Genomic DNA, 22503 nt, shown 5'->3' with positions numbered 1-22503 from the left:
GGTAACGTAAGGAGAACTCTCCAATGATCCTGCTCTGTCACTCATATCAAAAGGAGCAGAAGGACACACACCATTCCTATCCTCTCACATAAACCTACCTCCAGTTTAACCAGAATAACTGAAATTCTAAGAAACTTGCAAATAGCTTAGAAACCATGCTTTTTGCTTCAAGTTTTGCAAAGCTATGCATAACCTCAGCGATGTTTGGAGTACATGCAGGGACAAACCATGCTTTAAACAGACACCACAAAAGACCTCAAAATAACCGTTGCCCTCTCCTCCAGTAGGCGCAAATCTGCTTCGTGCACTTCTAATTATAAATATGGTAACATGACATGGGGAGAGAGCCAGCCCCTTGAGGAAGATCTCAGACACTACTAACCCAAATCTGCGCCGAGCAAAAGGCCAGACCAACAGATTACAGCACAACATATAGTGGGGTTGGTTGTGTTTTGTTGTTTTTTTTTTGTGTGTGTTTTTTTTTTTTTGTTTGTTTGTTTTTTTAACCTACAAGGTGATTGTTATTTATACAAAGTGTAGAATGGTAACATACCTCCAAAGTGCAGTTATGTCTATCTTACACTAATCCATTATCCCAAAGGTTCCTGCTTCTATTTCTGGCTCTATAACTGGCCCTCCTGAAGTCCCTTTCTCCATGCCCTCGGGTAAATTCTCCTCACTACTCCCAATAAAATAAAACCATCTGGAGCTTTAGATGGTGTTTAGTGTAAGTACAAATGTATCCTCTGCATGCTTTCTTTTATAAATATATAAATACAATGACTTATACAACCAATTTCTTTCTTGTTAGTGTTTGCTCTTTGGCACTAAAGTTTATGAGAAAGCATTAACCAATGGCAAAAACCCTTCTTGATGTGCTTCATCTTCTGAAAACATCCTAAAGTACTAGGTATTAATTTATTTTAGGTTCACAGCTTGGATGTATCATGGGAGTGCACAAGATTGCTTAATTGTTACCAGGTGTTTCTAGTATCTAGTACTCCTCGTAACACTGCCCAGCTACACAGACTCTCAGATGCATCTTCTACCTTCGTGATTTCCCCGACACACTTGGGGTATCCTATACTGCACAATCAACTGACTGATTTCGGAGGCGTAGCTCTTCCAGAAAGCCTGCCACGCCAACCACCTCCTCCCAATATTAGGCAGGGGTGGGAAAGCCACCCAACCTCCCAAAACGAAACACAGGCGAAACTTCCAACGCGAGGGCACCGCTCGGTTACTCCAGGCAGGAAACAGACGGCAGGGTAAAAACAACCGGGGCTAACAGAGGGCTAAACCAACACGCCAAGGTTACAGCTCAGCACCTCGGTTTGTTTTCCCTTAACCTCTAGATAAGGTAAGACAGACGGCGACGCCAGGCTCTGCCCCCCCAGCACCCAGGTGAGCAGCTGCACCCCCGGCACAACTCTGGGGTCACAACCAGGGGACGGCTGGCCCCCAGGGGAGCAGACAGCAGCCGAGGGGCGAGCCGGCAGCCGGTCAGCCCTCACCAGCACTAACCCTGCCTGCCTGCTCGGGAGGCACAGGCCGGCTGAGTCATCCCTCGGACCAACTTCGCTGCCAGGGCTCCTCCGCCCAGCCACGGGCAGGGAACGCCCCAACCCACCCGGGGGTGCCCGTCCCCCCCCCACCACCCCCACCTCCACCACCGCACCCCCCCCCCGCAGCGCCACTCACCCCGGGGGCCGGCGGCGGCAGCCCCACACACGGTGCGGCAGGGAGGGAGGGAGGGAGGCAGGGAGGCAGCGGCGCCCCCCGCCCCGGGCGCTGGAGGCAGGCGGGGAGCGGGCGGTGCGGGGCCGGGGGAGCCGGGGCGCAGCCGCCGCCGCCGCTGTTTGTTATTGTCGGCAGCCGCTTCCGGAGCCGGGGGACGCCGGGAGGGGGCGGCCCCGGGCAGGGAGGAACCGGGCGGCGGAAGCGGCGGGGCTGTGCGGGGCTGGGCTGGGCTGGGCTGGGCTGCGCCGCGGCGGCCACCGCCAGGCTCATTGCAGCCCTCACCGACCTTAGAAAGGCCCCGTCTGCCCGCCCCAGGTCCCCTTGCCGCCTCCCCAAGTTGTCTCATGACATTATTTATTATTTTTATTTTTTTTTTTTGGTACGAAGCAGCCCCTGAGCTTCCTCGGGGGCTGGTCTCTCGCTCCTGCGCTGAGAAAGCGAAAATAAACTTTGCACGCCTCGCTTTCGGGTTTCCCTTTTGTTTTTGGTTTCTCCGGTGGTGTGGTCACCCACAAAAGAGCGAGGCAGAAGGGCGGCGTGAGGGGGCTTCGGCCTCTGCTGCCTGCCCGGGGTTGAAGGCATCCTCAGGAGAAGCAAGGCTCCCTTGCATCATACCTTCTCCATATCATGTTATTTGTGTTATATTTTCTGTGTATTGCTGGGTCTTATCTTCTGTGCTGCAGCACCGTGACCTCTCCTGTAACATGTACCATAGGCAGCAGGTCAGGGAACAGACAATATTCAAAGCACGATGCCCCGGTCAGAATAGGAAGCAAGCACATAGGAGGAATGCAAAGCAAGAGCACAGGCATCTTGTTTTCAGCCTGCAGGACAGATGCATTTAATAAAATAACTAGGGGCATTACATAGCGCGTCTTCTTCCCCTCACCTGAGGTTTCCTCTTAGGCCTGTTTAAATCTTATATGCACGGCCCTTCACCCAATTTTATTTTTTCTTTAGTTCATCAGCCAGAAAACACACTTTCTTACAAGCTAGACCAGGCTTATGGTTCTCGCAGTAAGCTCTGAAGTAGTTACTTCTGTCAGGTTGAAGAGCTTGCTGCCTGCCTGTCATGTTAAGTAACATTGAACAGCCACAGCTTGTGCAGACAGGTATTTGTTCCTGGAAAACACCACTGCTATGGGATTTTGCAAGTAAACAAGGCCTTGCTACCCCCAGTTGCCACCTTGTGGCACCTGATACCCAGTGCTTTCTGACTCCTGTAGCTTGTTGGGATACACGGCCTAGTTACCCACATTGTGGAAGACAACTCTGGCACTTCAGAGTACAACCGTGACTGGAGCGGAGAAGGCATTGCTACTGAAATGAGCACACGTGATTTTATGGGAAATATGATCGGGGCAATTGAGCAATTCAGGGCAGCTTTGGGTAATTGAACTTTGATTACATCAGTCAAGTGTTCTACAGAAGTTAACTTTATCTCCAAAAATGGTCCTTTCCTTCATAAATTAATTCAATGCGATGAAGGATTGATCTTCTGTACTGTGAAGGGAATGACATCCAGCTAGAACTTAACAAGTGCTATATACACTCTAAACAGGGAGGTAAGCCAAAGTTAAAAAAACAACATTGAGGTTTAGTAAGCCTGAAGCACCAGAGAGCCTCATTGAACTTGTCTGGCCAAGTATCTTGAGGAGATACCACTGGGAGTTACCTATTGCAGTTTGAAGGTCAATGAGAGAAGCAACAGCAGATACTCAGACACTGAAGTGGCGGTGCCAACAGGCTTGGTAGTTTCCTAACAAAGAACCTCTGCCATTCAGGCTTTCAGCAATTGCATAAAGGCTCTAGGCACTGAAGAAGGGCTGTACAGTCTTTGCCAGCACGTGCAGGACACCTTGATTTCAGGGGCAGCTCAGGAAGGACTGAAGCAGGAACAGGAGTAAGCAAAGCACTGCTAGCAGAGCAGGTTGGTCTGGCTTGATCTTGTAACATTTCATTATGTTGCTTCCTCTCAAAGTGATCCAGAGCCACTTCATGCCAAGCAACTAATTACAGCGTGTGTTTTTTTTTTTTTTTTTTTTCACGAACCTGTCTGAACAAAAACAAGCAAAAGTTTAACATAATATCTAGCACATCTGCCCTGAAAAGCTGTATTTTATGAAGACTATTTTGCTCCAGGACATATATATAAAAGGCTTTAATTTGGGGTTGCTGATAATTCTTCACATTTCCAAAGCGCTGTATTTAAGTTATTATTCTTTCAACTTATTGTTCAGGATTCACCGGTACATTGTTTTCACATTCTGTAAAACAGCCAAGGAGGTTGAAGGAGTTTTTCACTGTGTGCTTTTAATTTTGGGAGCTAAATTTGGCGTACCAAGGAACGTGTCTCTTAAGTTGCATGTTCATGCAGCTGTAGCTGGGGACCAAAAAGAAAGCGGTGCTCTGCGAGGGCAGGCAAGCTGGCAGCTGAGGCTGATGGCGAGGTTGGCAGGGGCACTGTCTGTGAATAAATAGTGCAGTCCCACTGTAACAGAAAGAGGTCTGGTGACAAAAACCTGGTTCAGCCACCAGGTCAATGGCTGGGAGGCAAATCCATGGTGACAAGGCAGGCCTGGGGTGGAGCCAGCACAGCGCATCAGGATCCGCGGGGCCACAGCTGCAGTGCAGCTGGAGAAAAGGCCGAGGCCAAGGGCTGAAATGTAAATGCAGCTCCTGAGCAGAGGGGAGCAGCCCCCCAGGGGCCACCCACACCGTCCTTTCACAGCAGCCTGACCAGGTCCCCACGGCCACACCATGACACAAGGGGCCTCAAGCAGGACAGCCAGGCCCCTTGAAAGGGCTTGCACAGCCTGTTTGTGCTTTGAGGGCCGTGACAGCTGCCATAAGTGGGTGTAGACCTATGTACGAAGTTGAAACACAGTGTAGATACAAAAAAAAAAAAAAAAAAAAAAAAAGGTAGTCCGTTTTACCTTAGCTGTTGCAGACAACATTAGCCTTTTTAGCCCATTTAGCCTTCTGCAACGTCTGTTTAAGTACACACTTTGTAATAGATTGTGTATATTAAACTATGTGCTGAAAATGTGATTTATACTTAAAAATTCCAGTTGCAAGCCAAAGCTATAGATAGAAAAAAAATGAAGAGAGGTTGGTTAGCTACTTACTACAAACTATAGGGGTTGTAATTTCACAAAGTCAAGAATGCTTTTTGAGTGAAAATGCTTTAGAGAAATATATATATATACTGATGTAATTTAATTCCAAAAGAAAACTAGGAGACATGACTGAGTCTGAGTACTCCCAAAACAAATGAGACAAGACTGTGAAAACTGTTTGATTAACAGTGTTTTAAGAAAAACATCCAGTGTTAATCTAAACTTTCTGTGATTACAGTGGTTAATTAGCATCATATAGTTACCTCAGATGGGCAGTTTCACTGTCAGCCATTTAATTTCTTACATATTTCTCTTCTGGAGATGTTTGTTCACACATGATTCCTTAGCACCTCTGAATTTTCTCCATGACACCAAATAAGCTAACTCCTCGAGTTCTGCTGCTAAGTGTTTATTCCCATAGTGTATCCCTAACACTTCTGTCAGGCATATGCTTTGAACTGGTAGCACTAGGTCAGTATCAAATGGGGAAGTAGCATATCAATCTTTCTGTAACTTTTTCATCTGCAGTTGTAACCTGCCTTGCCAGTAATAGACCAATACTGTTTGGTATTTATTCAGTTCCAAATGTACTTGAAAAACCACATCTTCCTGTTTTCTTTAGCTCTACTTGCCCATAACTGTCCCTGTTCACTTCTGCTTCCCTTACACTTGATATCTTTATAAACTTCCCTTCAATTTTGTCCTTTTGGGGGGCTAGGGGGATGGGGTGGATAATGGAGATAGCTGCTTTTCCTTCCCTGCTGAGCCAGGCTGACGTTTTATACCTAAGTTCCTCGTCTCTCCATTCACACTCATTGAGTCCTTGTGGCATCTTTTATTAAAGAAATCTTGAACAAGTATTTGTTTTCAGTTTAAGTTTTCCTGCAACAAAATAAGTTAATCACTTTTTCAAATAATGAGGATTTTTAGAGCACAAAGTGTATTTCTGCTCTGAACTGGAGTGTACAAAGTAAATACCAGCCTCCAACAACACAAGTTCTCCTCTACATTAGGCAGAGAGGTTTCAAGAACTTTGATTATCCCTTAATGGAGCCTGGCGCTCCAGAGCAAACACCAAATACCGTCCCGTCTCTTGCTTCTTTCCAGAGCACAGACTGGTCCATAAGCTCTCAGTAATTTGTTTTTGAATGGTCAATGACTCAGGAGCAGCTGATGCCATTTTTGAAAGCACACCACTCCCTCTGACCCTTTTATGGATCATTCCTAACCAGTGATTTTAACACCACGTGACTCTTCCCAATATATTTCTGTAATTCTGACTACACAGGTTCTGAATTCATAAGTGAGTAACTTGATTTTTTTGTGTTCATTGCCTGAGCTCTGTGCAGGAAGCTAATTATTTAGCTTCAATTTAACATTTAGGTCATGCGATCAGGTAGGTTTTGGTCCTGGGCAGAAACATGCAAATGACATTTAAACCTCGGATAAAATAGTCAGAATGGACATACCTTCAGAAGTGGTTAAGAGCAGGAGCTTTGAAAGGAACACAGGCCACCTGAATAATCATATAAAAATCCTCTTTGCTCATTTTGATTTAGAGACCTCGTTTGTACGTAATGTAACAACCAGACCTTCCTGCACCACCTCCTCTCCACAACACGTGGAGGATACTGAACACAAGGCCAAACAAGTAAGGCATTAAAGACTACACAGAGCAACAGTAATAATCATTACAATTATATAAAGGCATTGCTATATTAGTATTACTATTTCATGTTACTGGAAATAGAATTTACTTTTTAATGTGTAACAGCTTGTTGTTTGTTTTGTGTTTTTTGTTTGTTTTTTTTTTTTTTTTTACAGCACTTAAGTCACATTCACATGTACAATGATAGTTTTAAATGTTAAACCTAATTCCCACAGACAAGAAAATTAATTATATAAGCAGATATTTGGGTTCAAGAAGTTATCCCAGGAATTCAGTTTGGCCTAAGTTGCTAGAAAGCTGTGGAGACATCTCTTCATTTTAGAGTTATGGCATGGGATGCACTGTTCCCATTTGCAAAACATCATTCTAAATACCTGATAGTCTTTCTGTTCACAGATCACATCCTCTCATGACTTGCATCAGTCCCTGTCCTGAATCAGTGACCATAAAGAAATAATTCACAAACCAAGGGGTGCAGGCTTACCTGTGAGGTAAGGCTCCTTTCAGCCCCAGCAGTGAACTTTGTATCTCACTATAACCCTGGCACAGTACACAAAGCCATGTTCAAATGGCATTATTCATGAAAAAGGGATTTGGGATGTACCCAGCTGAAAACCCAGGCCACAAGCTAACCAACCTCCCAGCACCCAGCCTGGAGATGCCCTTCAGCAGGCACTGCCCTGAGATAGCCTCATATGCTTCTAGATCATGTCCACTCCTATGTTTAGATTTTAATGGGCACTCTATTTTTTAAAGGCAAGAAAAAGTATGATTACATATAATCTAAGTCAGTAACTTGGGCATTTTTTTGTTTGTTTTCTTTTGCTGTTGTTAAAAAGGACTGCTTGGATTTTATATTAGCGTATAACTTCCCCCCACCCACAAGCTTTCTATTTACACGAACTGGAAATTCAAAGTGCAGAAACTCTTCATTTGATATAATTTATTATTTATATTTAAATAGATTATTAAGATCCTCAAACCAAATTTATAAAACCCACTTTGTGCTTAAATGAAGATGTTATAAAGAGAAAATATCACCTATTAACATATTGAATTATTTTTTCCTCCTTTGGTCTGGTAGCATTCAGTGCTTTTTGTTTCATTTTTATTCATTTTTATTCCTGAATGGAATGGAAACAAAACCATCATTTTCTTCTAGCTCCCAGATTCTTAATGCAAAGAATTAGTCATTGACCTCAATTAACTGAATAAACTGAAGTGGTGATTCTTCGTATCACCAGAAGAGGCTATACCTAAGTACCATCCCTAAGTACCTAGTTAAAGTATTTTTAAAAGATACTGTAGGAGTAGACTAATTTAAGCTAGATTTTAAATCATTTTCAAAAAATAAAAAAATAAAAATCTGACTTCTTAGTGTACTTGCATTCATTACTCATTCTTAGAAGCTTTTTTATATTCATTGATGAGATAAGCCGTGGGTGCTGGCAAAATCCTCTTTCAGGGCTTTGCAGCTTTGGAATTTGCTCTGCATTTGAGCTTTGCAATACAGCAACTCTGAAGTCTGCTGGTTTCATTGCATCATTTGTGTTCCCTATGCATTTTAAAAACATGTATAGATTGTTGAAGCAGTGCAGAGAGGGAATTATTTAAAGAGATAGAGATTGTGGAAGGCTGTTTTGCAGTTAAAAATTCTCAAATATCATAAAATGAATATTTTTCTAGAATGTATTTCTAAAATGATTGAGTTTAGTATATTTATGCAGCAATGCATGAAGGACACCAAAATGGAGATTAATGGGTAAAAATCTCTACTAGGAACAAATTAATTTTTTCTGCTGAAATAAGAAAATTAGCGATAATGCAGATCACTATCTGCATAATCATTTGGGCACAGGAAAGTAAGAAAATTATGTCAAAACTGTAATCTCACCACCATCAACTTCTGAATAGGATTCTTTTCTTGAAGATTGGTTCGGGATCTGTGTTTTTTTTTTAATTATTATTTTTTCAGAATATATACAAAATTAGGTATATAAGAATTTTTCTGTGTTCATGATTTACCTGTGAAGAAATGAGCTTCAGTGAGTCTATTGTTTCCTCTAATATATAACCTGAGTCAATGAAGTTTTACCGTTTTGGATCCATTTTCCTGGATTCTGAGCAATATTAACATTATTCTTAATCCTTTTAGCTGTTTTAACTGAATTAAACTGTTGACATCATGATGAAAATGTGTTCTTTAGGTGTCACATCAAACTATAGATTTTAACTAGTTTTATCCATTTGCAACTTTCAAAAATTGCCTTGACCTTAGAACTCCGCATTTTAGTCTTCTGAATTTTCCCTGCTTTTCACATTTTTATTGTATTAACTTTAATGGACCACAGTGTAGAACTCCAAATTACCTGGATTTACTCACTCAAATTATTAATCCCTAGCCAGGTTCTAGTAAATTCCTTGATTAGCACTAGACAATTTTTATGTCATTAACATTTTCAGCAGCTTGTTATGGGCTTAGTGTTAGTTCTAGGATTCGGGGAACAGAAGAGTGATTGACCCATGCCTTGACAGGCTATGGACTTCAGATTTCCAGTTTTGCTCATTACCTTTCCCATTGGAAGACTAGGCAAAAGGAATTGCCAAGTTTACCTATGTCCCCTTACCTGACCAAAGTACACCCATTCTGAATGAGACAAACTATTGGTGGTCACTAAACAGCCACACATTCTACTTGATGAATAATGTAGGTTTATCTGCAAGAGGAATTGTTTTATTTCTGGCTGGTTTAAAAAAAGGTAATTTTAGAAAGACAGAGGTAGATAAACTGTCATAATTTTGTTCATTTACTATTTCTCCAAGTAGTAACTCCACTTTTCAGTTTACTTAGTTCATAGGAGCACAGAAGCCTAATCTTTTCCAAATGCTTCTTATAGTCTGAGTGTGCTTACGATTGATTTTGCATCAGGCTCTCCAGAGGCATATAGAAATTGAAGCATTTCCTGTGGTTATCTTCAATTCAGAAATACTCCAGACAACCATCTCAAAAAGCCATTGCTTCTCACACCCTCCTAAGTTCATCGTCCCTTGTAATATTTTGTGAGGTACATTCTAGCATGTGCCAGGATGTTTTGTGATTTTTGCTGCAGACAGCTCGTCCCACAACTCGCACACAGTGCCAATGCTCTGTATTGGATTTCAGGTCGCAGATGTGGAGCAGAACTTGCATAAAATGTGCGTTTTTCATTGGTGATAGCACAGCCGAAGCATCACCTGCCCAGCCGTGGCTGCAAAACTGCTTTGTGAACTCGGGAAATTCACAACTGGCTACCCCAGCCTGAGTTCTGTGTCGCTGCAGCTATGCCACCAGTAATGCTGTGACCCATTGAGGGCTAGCAGAGTCAAACCTTTCCCTGTAGGCTTTACGGTCACTCTTTTCTCTAATGGCAGGATTACATTTCTTAAACTGTGCAATAGAAATCATCTCAAGTTGCAGATATAGATCGACTAGAGAATTGCATAGGTGTACTCTGAAAAAAAAAACCAACAAACTAACAAACTAACAAACAAAAAACAAATCCACAAGCCAAACCAAAAAAAAAAAAACCAAACACACACACACACAAAAAAACAACAAAAAACAAACAAACAAAAAAAAACCACACATCTGTTTACACAGCAAGTAGCAATGAAATAGAGGCAATTAAAGAAAATATAGAATATTTATATATATATATAATATTCTATATTTTATATTCTATATATCTATATATCATATAAATTTAATATCTATTAATATATAGTATATATTATATAGAATATTTTATATATTATATGTATATAAATATGTATATATATTATATAAATATATATGTCTTGCAGATACAAGCAGTAGCTCAGCGGTGTGCTTAATATTGTCATTGAAAAGGAAGAAAGGTTAAGAAGGAGAAAAATGAGGAGCAAGTGAGAGCAAGCCAGACCCAAAAGTGGAATTAGACATAGAAACATTGCACTCTTCAGTGCCTGCTGACCAGAGCAAACTCTGAAAGAACCCTGGAAGATTATTTTGTGATTTCAGTTCAGCTGTGTTTATGAAGGTCTCTGGAGTCCTTCTGTAAGATGGCTTCCACAGATTTTGATTAATCTTTTTAACCATCCTGCTTTGGCAATTTGTCCCTAAAGACAATTTTTTTTTTTTAATTTCTCTGAAGCAGTTGGTATTTTCAATAGAACCGAATGGATCTCACTTCTCCAACAGATGCACCAGAGATCTGAAAGCAAGGCCTGGGCTGTGGGACTAAGGCCAAAGATTCTTGGCATATCTGTGATGTTACCAAAGAGAAGTATTGTGTTTCCTCTCAAGCCCAAACGAGCAATTAATTTACATACTAGTACTGTCTTTTTCTAACCACGTCTGTGTATCTAGGCTCTTTCTGTTCAGGCTCATGGCTATTGAAGCCAATATGCAACAGGGGTATTTGTCTGCGTAGGGGACAGTAACAGCCTTATCCCTGCATGAAGGTTGTCTTAGAAAGCACTGCTTCTCTATCATTTCCCCACAAAAGCTTTGTAGGATGTTATGCATAGCCAGCAACAGTATGAAATGTAATAGCCTTTCACTTGCTTTTGTTGTTGGGGTTTAATTCATTTTCTCCTACTCCTCCTGTCTTGCCTGTCCTGAGAGCCAGAGGGAGTAGCCTCTCAGCTGAGCCATTGTCTTTCTTCCCCATCCAGGGGCAAAGAAGAGCACAGAAATTTTTTCCCTACTATAGTCAGAAACAGGAGCTATCAATCCAAACAGGGCTCCATAAGTTTTTACTAGCTTTTAAGAGAAGCGACAGAGTACTTCTGCTGGTGTATTTATTTAATAGAATAAGCATTTTTTCTTCTCTCAAAGATCTTATGCATTACACCACATAGTTGAATACAGTCTAGAATTACCTATTCCATGGATGCTGTGGTTTATTGCTGGCAACACTATATTGCAGTTCTGAGAAAGCAACGCTAGAGGACATTGTTAGTCTTTACACGTTGATTCTGCCTGAAAGCAAGCAGAGCTCTCAGAGCTGAGTTACTGTTTTTCTCTTTAAACATACATAATGAGGGGTATGTTTAGGAAACAAACCCGCTCGTGATGCATGGTTTCATAAGTTTTCACGCTTCATCTTTTCTTCATCTTTTTTTTTTTTTTTTTTTTTTTTTTTTTTAATCAAATGAGTAGAGCATCAGTCCCAGAACAGACAAGTGAATATATGCATTAAAACCAACACAGTGGTCTAATAACCTGCATGTCTGCATGTCAGTCCTACACGATTTCTTTCTTTCTCTCTATTTGCTTCTTAATTATTTTCCAAATATCTAATTTAGCAAGCCTGAATGTGAATTTTAATATTTTTCATTAAAGACTTATATTAGGAATTACTGTTGAGCTGCCTCTGGCATGTAGAATGCTTGCTAAGGTTAGGCAGTGATTCAGAAAGGAAGCTAATATTTCTTCTGTTTCTTTTATGGTCTGATGAGTACAAAGTTGTCTGAATGTCATTTACTCTATGCAAAAAGGCATGTCCTTGAATGTTTCTAATATTCTAGCAAAGAGCAGGTCCAATATAGCACAATATCAAAAGTTCAAGTACCAATACTTCGATACTTTACTAGACACACAGAGACTTCATTTCACAAAGGACTGAAGTTGTATTGTGCTGCTTAGTGGGTTTCAAGGTTATGTTTCAATTGAAGCTTACCGTGTTCAAAAATAAACAAAGAATAATTTCATATTAAAAAAAAAAAAAAAAAAAAAACTTTTTGGAACATTTTTTCTTCTGTTTTCTTAAAGCAACATTGCAGATGGGACAGCCACCCTGGTATAGTATTTTCTATTGACTTCTAAAGCTACTGTTAGATTTTCTTTCTGCACACCATAATGCAAGGAAATTAACATTCAGATTTATAGAATAATATTTTTTTTCTCTATAGAAAATGCATTAAAGCTCTTTCAGAACTCCAAGCTACCGAAATTTCCTTAGTTACTTGGTAAGGCAATAGACAGGATAATAAATAATGCACATACTTATTTCATTGGGTTCCAAGTGTCTTTTGCATTTTCCATATGGACCTCTCTAAAGGACATACTGGGACTTAATATGTAGCCTTTTTAACAGGCTATATAATAACCTAATAACCTTATTTTAACATTAGACAAAAATCACCTACTAAAAGAGAGTGACAGTAAGTTCTTTCTTTCTGACTAAAAACAGGTAAACATGGTAGGTTATTTACATATTTACTAAATACAGGAAAAGAACTTAAAGGTTAAGAAAAATCCCATTAAGCAGATGAAAACTTTTATTGCACTTACCTACTAAAATTCAGTATGTACTTTAATCGAGAATAGCAAGTTTTTTACATTTTTTTTAACAGCCTTTTATTAATATGTTATGTAATAATAAATGGGCCTTATGTCACCTTGGGTTATTTAACTTCAATATACTTCTATTTTTGCCCTTGGAATTATATTTATGAAGTAAACAGGTAATGCACATTTGGCAGCAACCTTGCATTCAAAAACAGATATTAATGCCCTGGGCTAAGTTTGTTGTTAGAGTCTGGTGCTGTGGTTCCTGGAAGCTAATTCTAGCAAGGCTAAATACATATATGACATCTCATGTTATCAAAGTTTATTTTAAATCCTATTTTCTTATCAATATGTGAGCACAGTCCCCCCCCCTTTTCCGAGAATGTCTTGTGTGCTACATGAATGTTGTGAAATGAAAACTGAATTTGGTCAGGTGGCTGTGGCAAATACACGTAAGGAGAAACAAGTTTCATATCATCTTTCACTTTGAAAATTAATTGGTATTTCTGTGAAATGGTTGTCAAATTTTCTCAGTGCAATACTTTAACAAGTTCTATTGAAATACTAATCAGAATGATAGACAGGGGTGTTTATGAAGAGGAAACTATTGGATATGGCTCAATTTTGCACCGTACTGGCAGTGTGCTCACTGAAATACCATAAAAATGCATTGGGGAATGTCTCAAATCTGCCACGTCTGCTTTCTTGTTACTTTATGTGGGAAAGAGGCAGATTCCATGGAAAAGCATGGAATATATTTAATGCATGTTCTTGTTTTGCCAGGGTTTTAGTTGTTATTTTGTTGTGGTTTTGTTTTGGTTTTCAATAATATCTTAATATCTTTATTCACTAGATATGTTTATTTACTTCTTATGTTTAATTGTGCTGAGACATTTTGACAGTGCCTTCTCCTAGCCCACATTCTTCTAGTTCCCTTCAAGCTCAGACACAAGGAGGACCTGCAGTCCCTGTTCCTTCAACTATCATTTGTAATGCTGTTGTTTTTCAAAGCTCTGTATTGCTTCTCCATTTCACATTTCTTTGCTGGACATGCATATTCAGCTACAGAGAGTTTTTCAAGACTGAGTAACTACAGAGACAGAAGAAAATACCCAAGGTTTAGGAATAAATTTGTTTGATTAGTTTGTTAGTTGTTTTTGTTTGTTGTGGTCTGGTTTGCTTGTTTGTGGATTGTTTTGTTTTGTTTTTTTCATTTCAATTTAAGTTGGGAAAAAGCAGCATTTCATTTTTCTGTTTAATCACTAAGCACTTGCAGAAAGTTTATTTGGACACTAGATGACAGTGGAAGATAGTAATTGCAAACAAGAATTTGAAGGAGAACATCATTAGAAACATTTCCTAAGGTTATGTGTTATGACAGTTGATTAACCACTAATGTTATTTCTAGAGTTAGATATTTTGCAGTATAGAATTTTGCATTATAGAACTTCAGCTGTAACATAAAAATGTAATGTTACCTTGATTTTACCATGTAAAAATTTGATTTACCACTTGATTTACCTTTTTTTTTTTTACCATTTTTATTCTGAGACTAGACAATTTTTTGCTTATACTGAACACCATATTTTTTTAGCCTAACCTAAAAAAACAGATTCGTAAAGCCTGTTTTAGTAGATACAATTAATACATTCACAATCAAATATGATATTAGATATTCAGGAAATAAGATTGACCATTCCAAATGAACATACTACATTTAAAAAAAGAAAAAAAAAAAAAAAAAGAAGAAACAACGAAGAAGGAACATGGAGTTGCATGGTTTAAAGTAGAGATGACTAAATCTTTTAAGTGGTACAAAAATATTTGAATAGTTCTTGAGAACTTGCTGGTAACATGCAAATTCTTTATTTTCAAGCAGGCCATTCTCTTAGCCAAAGTACTACCTTAGTGAAACAACACATGCATTTTTCATTACCAGTTAATCTTTTCAAATAAATATAGTTTCCTGTCAATCTTTTCTATCAAGGATATATTATTCACAAAATTTAAGAATTACACTGAAGGCAAACTTAAACTTATTATCACAAAAAAAAAAAAAAAAAAAAAAAAAAAGTTTTAAACGGGTGTTAATATTCAAACTAAATATTCTTTCCCAAATCCCATAATCATCAGTACCTGGCAATGCAAATCACTGAAGGCAGGAGCATTCTGGCTCCTGCATCATTTTGGAAAAGAAACCTACAGAGCTATGACAGTTACCACTAAGATTGATCAAATTTATCCAGAAATGAGGTTTCAAGGAGCACCAGCCCTGCAATCGGTCAGAACAGGGCTCAGCTTTGTGTAAAACCCATTCTCACAGACCTCACTTTGATTACTTTTAAGTGCTTGGCACCGTCAGGTACAAGACTCCTGGTCTAATGGAGACGTGCAATAGAAATCTGCACGACAAAAAACGACATCTGCTCTGCCTGCCAGGATAGCCTTTCTGAAGTGTTTCTTCTTCGCTTTCTATATATTATGCCTTAATAATGTCAAGGGTAATTCCCAAGACTCTAAAGAAGCACTTTATCATCAGATAAATGTCTCTCCTGAAATGATTAAAATTTTCAATTTACACCAAAGGCTTCAAAGATGACTTCCCACAAATTCCAGGGATTTCTAATAATCCTTCACTGCAAAAGGCAAGGGAAGAGAGAGAGAGAGAGAGAGAGAGAGAGAGAGAGAGAGAGAGAGAGAGAGAGAGAGAGAGAGAGAGAGAGAGAGAGAGAGAGAGAGAGAGAGAGAGAGAGAGGTCTTATGATTGTCATTTTCTGTTACTTGTTCTTAAATCTCTTTCATTTCTGTTAGTTTTTTTTGATTTTTTTTTCTGATAGGCAGCCCAGACACTATCCAGCAAAGTGAGTGCTGTCAGCATCTGTGTAGTGCTCACTGCCTCTTCCAGCTGATGCCCAGATTTCATGCTCCTTAGATTTCATGTTAAACTTCCAGCAAATAGATACATTATGAATTCCTACTCCCCCCCCCCCCCCCCCCCCCAACAAAAATTGCTGTTTGTAAGAAATGAGTGGAGGATTTTCAAAGGAACAATTCACACATCTAAATTCAGAAGCAGTTTGATACTGTGAATTTGATCTCAGTGGTGCAGGTAAATGTTTAGATCAAGAATAAGATAGGATTTCTGCCTGGCATTTCTTCTTGGCTGGTTTAGCAGTCCCTTCAGCTCAGTATCTTGCATTCTAGGACTTTCTTCTTGGTTTTTAGTCTCTTATTACTAATAAATAGTAAAGTTTAATAATAAAGTTTTAATAAGAGACTACTAGTAAGTTTACTATTAGTAAACTACGTGGAGTATTTAGACCTCCTTTTCAATTAAGCATATTCTTCTGTAAGAGCCAGCCTCCACAACTGAAACAATTCCTGTCACTACACTGATGTTCCTTTGTGGGCTTAAGTTCTAACTGTCATTCCCATTATCTTGTTTTTATAATTCTGCAACTGGAAGAGGAAAAAGGAGATTTTTTTAATTGTATGTTTGACTCGATGAACATCTCTTCTGCTGATAGCAGCAGAACGAAGACAATTTTATTTTTACCATTGCCTTTGTAAGGCTGGCAATTTAGAGGACATATGCTCAGCTTGCAAGTCATGATATTCAATATGAATTCATGTAGCGGCAAGAGACAGAAGGTGTCAAAAGCATCCTTAATATGCTTGTTTTTCACAGCAGTGGTAAACTACTTTGTTCATCATCAAACTGTAATGCTTTGTGGTCTTCATATGAGCACAGAAGCAGAAGTATTTTGCCAGAATTTCTGGAATGCTCACGTTTTACTGTAAACAAAACACCAACAACTCTGAATACTGCACAAGATTAATTCAAGTTAGTTTCACATGCTTACAGTTGCTTTAATTTGAGCCCATCAACCATGACTGGTCTTATAGCTTTCTCTATGGTACGTTATGAACAAGTCTTTGGAAGGTCAATAAAAAGAGTATCAGCAGAAACATGATTTTTGTCATCATCCCAGAATATTAGTTACTCCTCAATTAGCAGGAGTTCTTTATGATATTCTGATGTAAATATAGCAAATTTAAGACCCAATATTTATTGGGAATGCAACTGTGGTCAGCTGTCTACTCACTGCTCAGAGATTGTCTTAATACCAGGCAAAAAGTTTATTCTATATCATGCTTAAGGATAGTGCTTATTCTATACGAGGCATGGTCTACAGCCAATGAAAATTAGCAGATTTACCTTAGATTTCTTCAATGAGTTCAAATCAAGAACATATGAATAAACACATGCCTTTTTTAACATTACATGATTTCATTGGTTTCAGGGTAGTATAGAAGTATATTGAATACAAAAGAGCAGCATGAATTGTCTTGGTAGTACTTCATGTCTGACATATTCCTACTGTGGTACAACAAATACTTCCAAATTTATAAGTGAATTGCTTCATTAGCGTCATATTATGGTTAATAGTATACTGTCAAAACATGACAATTGATAAAAGTAGGTAGAGGAAAAACTGAAGACAGGGCTGGTTCTTTTCAGTCAAATAAACTTTAAGACAGAATGAAATCTGTCAAACCGAGCCAGTGCTCCCACATGTTTCTCTCTGAAAAGCAACTGAAACTCCAAGAACACACAGATGTCTTTCCAAACCACCTGCTATTTCACAAGTTTGTGAGTCCGTAGAGAAGCCCTCCCAGGTCTAGCTTTATTCAGAGGCAAACTGTGCACTAAGCCGCAAAAGGCAATGCAGTTTACACAGAGGGCTTGCACCTGTTTAAATAAAAGATGTTTTCTCCCTGTGACCTCTCAGCTGGACTTTTGCACCTGCAAACAGCATGTAGTTAGTCTGAGCAAAAAGCAGACCCAAAATGCAGGCAGTAATAAGAAGTGCACCCTGCCACTATAGAAATAAAACTGCTTCCTATTGCAAATCCATAGGAAACAAAGAATGTCTTTAAGCTCCTTGTCAGTCCTCAGTCCCCTGTTCCTAGTCCTAGTAACCTAGAAGAAAACATCTCTGTTCAGTCGATTTCAGTCTCTGTTCACTCAATTTTAGGGTAAAGAGCTCATCCTGGGGAAGGAACATGTCACCAGTGCTTGTAACAGTGAGCACCTAAGCCTGCCCTCTTGGCAGCAAGGGCAGCTGAGGTGAAAGTATGGCTGTGTAAAGTCTCCAACATTCACAAGCTAGACAGCAAATGATTTTTGTGAGTGATTTTTTGCTTGGGATTAATTACCTTTTACTCAACACTGCTTATCAGCATCAGCTCTGTACCACAGAAATACAGAATGGTTGAGGTTGAAAGGGACTCCTGGAAGTCATCTGGTCTAACCCTGCTGCTTGAGTGGGGACCCAGAATCATGTCCCTGTGGCTTTTGAAGATCAACAAGTACCACAGACTTATGGAGGAAAACCTGTCCAACAGAGACAGGAAAAAAAAAAAAAAATCACTTTCTGTGGGAAATAAAAATACAGCCTGACAAGTTTGTGTCAGCATTTGGTAAGGACTCTACTGAAGACATTCCTGACATAATGTTGTTGTAGGTGTAGGAGCAATTTAGATATGGAATAAGAAATGCTTTAAATAATGTATAACTTAAAGCTAAGCTCAAAACTGTTTTTTATGCCTAGTTTTTAAACCATTAATAATCTTCTGATGACAAAGCAGCAAACTTGCTGCTGCACAGAATGCATCCTTTCATTTCCAGTTCTGTGGTTAAATAGCAAGAGCTATTTGACTTCTAATGTGTTATAGTAACCCTGTCTCTAGCGGCATTGTTTTCTCAAAAAAAATTTCTCATGCATTTTGAGAGATATTTCCATGGTCTGAATAATAAAACTGCATCAGCCATTACAAACAAACAAATGACTGGGGAAAGCATCATTACTTCATTCATTTTGGATGTTGGAAATCACTGCTGACGTTTCTCTCCAGACTCTTCTCCCTCCAGCATTTCCATGAAAAGTGGAAATGCTGGAGGGAGATAATCTCCTATCCCATATGGAATATAAAAACTAAAATAAAAATATAAATTATTAAAATTATAATTTATTTTGTTAATTTAAACTTGCTAATTTAAAACTTGAACTTTGCTTGCCCAGCAATGATAGCACTGTAAATATTTAGATTAAGCAGAATCAGCTTTCTCTTTTGTTCCTCTTGTTTCACCAGTCTCTGCCATTGCTGCTGTCAGGCAGGTGTGCTTGAATGTCAGAATTAATAAGGGACCTGGACCAAGCAGTACTGCTGAAAGCTTACAAAACAGAATTAATTTCACATAAATTTCAAGCCTCAAACAGGCACATTAGATTTCAATTCTGAGGTGACAAATCTGCCAACAACTTGTTTGAACTGTTAACATACAAAAAGAGCACAAGAGTAAAAGCTTACCTTAAAATTAGAATTTTGTTTTCAAAGAGGAAGGATTTTGCATTACAATCACGTTGATGTTAGAGTGTTTTGTTGAAGTTGATTCTGATTGTGATGAAAGGAAAGAAAAAGACTGAGGTTAACACATTGATGAAAAAGTTGAATTAGATAAAGAATGTTGAATATTTTGCTGTAATTACACAGGAATACAGTGGTGGTTGCAGCATCAGTTTTCTCTGCATTACCTCAAGTAGTTCAAACAATGAGTTGTGTGGTAAATATCTTTAAATTAAATCATTTGGTATGAAGTTTAACAGTGAGCTAATCTCTGGAAACGCTCCAGACTTTTTCATGAATCACAGTTAAGAATGAGGGAATTATTAGTTCTAATCAACTTCACATTCAGTCAAAACAAACACATTACATGACAAAAGAAAAAAGAAAACAAACAAACAAACAAAAAAACTAAAACAACCATCTTGATCTTGAGCTAAATACAATCAGTATGGTTATTTTCTATGTGAGACTTAATAACCACAACAATATTTATTATTTGTGGTATAAAGAATTCATCACTGTTTTTTTCAGACCATAGCTCTTATCATTACTGGTCCACAGCTAGCACCTCAGCACCCACTGCAGCACAGAGGCTGGCTGAGTTGTGCACCCTGGGCCTATTTTGGTAGCCTGCTCTGCCTATCAAAAGCAAACTTAAATTTGAAGAAATACTTAACAAGTGAAGATATAAAAAATGCTGAAAACAAAACAGATTTACTTCTCAAAATAAAGAATACATCCCCAATATAATCCTTCACCAGTGGTTTTGCCTTGGTCTGAAGAGGACCTATACATTTATAAGCACACTGGAGTCATATGGGGTCACATTACCTGCTCCAGTTCTCAGGACTGCTAGAAGAAAAGCATTGATGAGATCCTAAATATTCATAGTCTTTACCTTTTCTCACAGAGGATGTCATGGCAGTTAAATGGTATGTTTAGCATATCTATGTAAAGAAAACAGTAGAAGATTAAAAATACTAAGAATACTAAACTATCATCAGTACTGAACTGAATATTCTTGAACAGAAGAAAAATCTAAAATCTCTTAAATCCGTGTTTTTCTTATGATATATTTTGCACTGGATTTCTGACCATAAGCTTGAATCCTACTGGTCGCTGGTACTTGTTTTTTGTTTTTAATGTTGTCTCCTTAAATTGAGAGTCCAAATTATACCATCCAGGGAAAAGATAAAATACTGCTCAACAGTTGGACCCTGCTTTCAGTTCACCATTTGTGCCTGACCTCAGAAATCACAAAGTGTTATCAGTGCTAGCAGTAGGGCATGAGCAGCATGTATTGTCTTTCTAATGCATGGATCTATCTGCTTTTCACTAGGGAATTGCCTTAGCCTAACTAACAGTTCCATGGAGCCAGCTGCTTGAGTTGTAGCCTGTAAAACCTCTATTTGTACCAAGCCAGCTGCTCAGCATCACCATCAGCTGGGTTGGTATAGCAACATCAAGTGGTTGTTAACCCAAATAATCTTCCATTGAAACAGTGCAGGCTACAAAAATCTGCAATCCTGCAGGAGATGAGATCACGGTCATGGAAAAATAAAACATGTTGTGTGTATGTATGAAGGAAATGTGACAGTGTGCTCCCACCCCCACTTTGGTCTGGCTGTTCCCTTGCTCTAAAAGTGTCCTGGCCACACCAGAGGCCTTGCTCAGGCAGAGAGCAACCATGGTATTGGCTCAAGCTGGGCGCTGGAGGAGCTGACAGACAGACAGACAGACAGACAGACAGACAGACATCTTGCAGACATCTTGGGTGAGTGGAGCATGTGCAAAAGAATACAACTATGAGTCAATTAAAAGGAATCTTTAATTTACTAAAACACTCTTGCCTATTTGTTCAGCCTAAACAAGAGAAGGCTCCTTGGTGACCTTATTGTAGCTTCTCAATTCTTAACGGGGGTTTGCTTATAAAAAAAATGGGAAGAACTTTTTGCACAGGCAGACAGTGACAGGACAAGGGGGGATGGTTTTAAACTAAAAGAGGGGAGATTTAGATTAGAAATTAGGAGGAAATTCTTCACTCAGAGGGTGGTGAGGCACTGGCACAGGTGGCCCAGAGAAGCTGTGGTTGCCCCATCCCTGGAGATGTTCAGAGCCAGGTTGGATGAGGCTCTGGGCTCTGATTAGGGCTTTTTGCCATCATTTTAATTCCAGTTCCAAACTGCTGCTTTGAAAGGGAATGTTTGAAAAGCCAAATCACACAACAGAAATGTGCCAAATGGGAGAGCCACACTTCTAAGTAATAGAAAGGATAGATTGTGCATATATAATCCTTCAGACATAAGACTCTGACCAAGTGTGGTACTTGGATTGTATTTAGCTGTACCTATGCTCCTTACCTCCTTGGTTCAAGGAGTTTAGAGAGCAAGGGGGTGCACTATGAACTGTGGGACTCAATGGCAGGGCCTCCCTGATGATATTGTCTGTTCTTATCCTCTATGCAGTAAATAGACAAATTGACATCGTCAAATCTTTAAAACACATAAGCTTTGTTAAATCACTACTTCACATCAACAAACCATATGGCTGCTTCTCTCTTCCAGGTGATGTAAAAGGCACGTTCACTTCATTAGACCCAACATCTTGACTTAGCAAGCTAATAGGAGATACATTTAAAAGTTGAAAAAATTGTTTGAGTTACTGAAATACCTAAAATGATGGTGAAGGAACAGCATTAGTTTTGGTGCTAGAGCAACTACTTAATGAAATCCCTCCTGTAAAAGTGGTATTGGGCAAGTGGGCCCACCAAAGCCCATAACTTACTCTTCTCCAGATTGCTGCCTGCATGGAAGTGCCTCAATCTAGCCTGTAAATTCAAAAGCAGACACATCATGAGACACATCATGAGAAATTAAAAAGTTGAACTGTAATTGTAGCAAGTGGCTGTCTTCATTTTTCACACACACACCCTAAAATCCATTTAGAAGTATGTTTTATCTTCTCTCCAGATATTGACTCCGCCACTGCTAAAGGTGAATGAGTCTCAGCTTAAATTCTTTGTGTTGAAAACCATTCATAGATGCCTAAAAATGTTTTGATTGGATACAGACAAAGAAAAAAAATATTAAAAGTGGAAAATTATTTTCAAAACATGTTTCTTTCTCTGCTCTTTTTAACTCAGAGATAAAATAATTTTGATAGTTTCTTGTTCCAAGCTCATAAATGGATCTATTGAAAGCCATAAATATTAAGCAAAACTGAAAACTATAATTGTACTTCTTTATCCTGGT

At 39.1% G+C, this 22503-nt stretch overlaps 1 protein-coding gene and 2 long non-coding RNA genes across 6 annotated transcripts in view; 1 reads left to right on the top strand and 2 right to left on the bottom strand.

Annotated features, from left to right (window-relative positions):
• RB1CC1 (RB1 inducible coiled-coil 1) overlaps nucleotides 1-1859 on the bottom strand; it is a 74519-nt gene extending 72660 nt beyond the window's left edge. For both annotated transcript variants that reach the window (XM_084507405.1, XM_084507406.1), the window contains exon 1: nucleotides 1702-1859. The gene's annotated coding sequence lies outside the window, so the exon portion shown is untranslated. The remainder of the gene's footprint in view (nucleotides 1-1701) is intronic.
• Nucleotides 1196-22503, top strand: part of LOC311430640 — a 28637-nt gene continuing 7329 nt past the window's right edge. Inside the window, exon 1 of one of the 3 annotated variants that reach the window (XR_014688920.1) lies at nucleotides 1196-1404. This is a non-coding gene — a long non-coding RNA (uncharacterized lncRNA). Of the gene's footprint in view, nucleotides 1405-20849; nucleotides 21027-22503 lie in introns of those variants that run through there. The other 2 variants (XR_014688921.1, XR_014688922.1) reach the window with 2 other exon arrangements.
• Nucleotides 16963-20636, bottom strand: LOC311430637. Its single transcript, XR_014688918.1, has 4 exons — nucleotides 20499-20636; nucleotides 20084-20199; nucleotides 19217-19300; nucleotides 16963-18239 (listed from the first exon to the last, which is right to left on the bottom strand). It is a non-coding gene; the product is annotated as an uncharacterized lncRNA (long non-coding RNA).

Source organism: Aythya ferina (assembly GCF_964211825.1).
Source record: "Aythya ferina genome assembly, chromosome: 2".
Lineage (NCBI taxonomy): Eukaryota > Metazoa > Chordata > Aves > Anseriformes > Anatidae > Aythya > Aythya ferina.
This window is presented reverse-complemented; position numbering and strand designations above follow the sequence as displayed.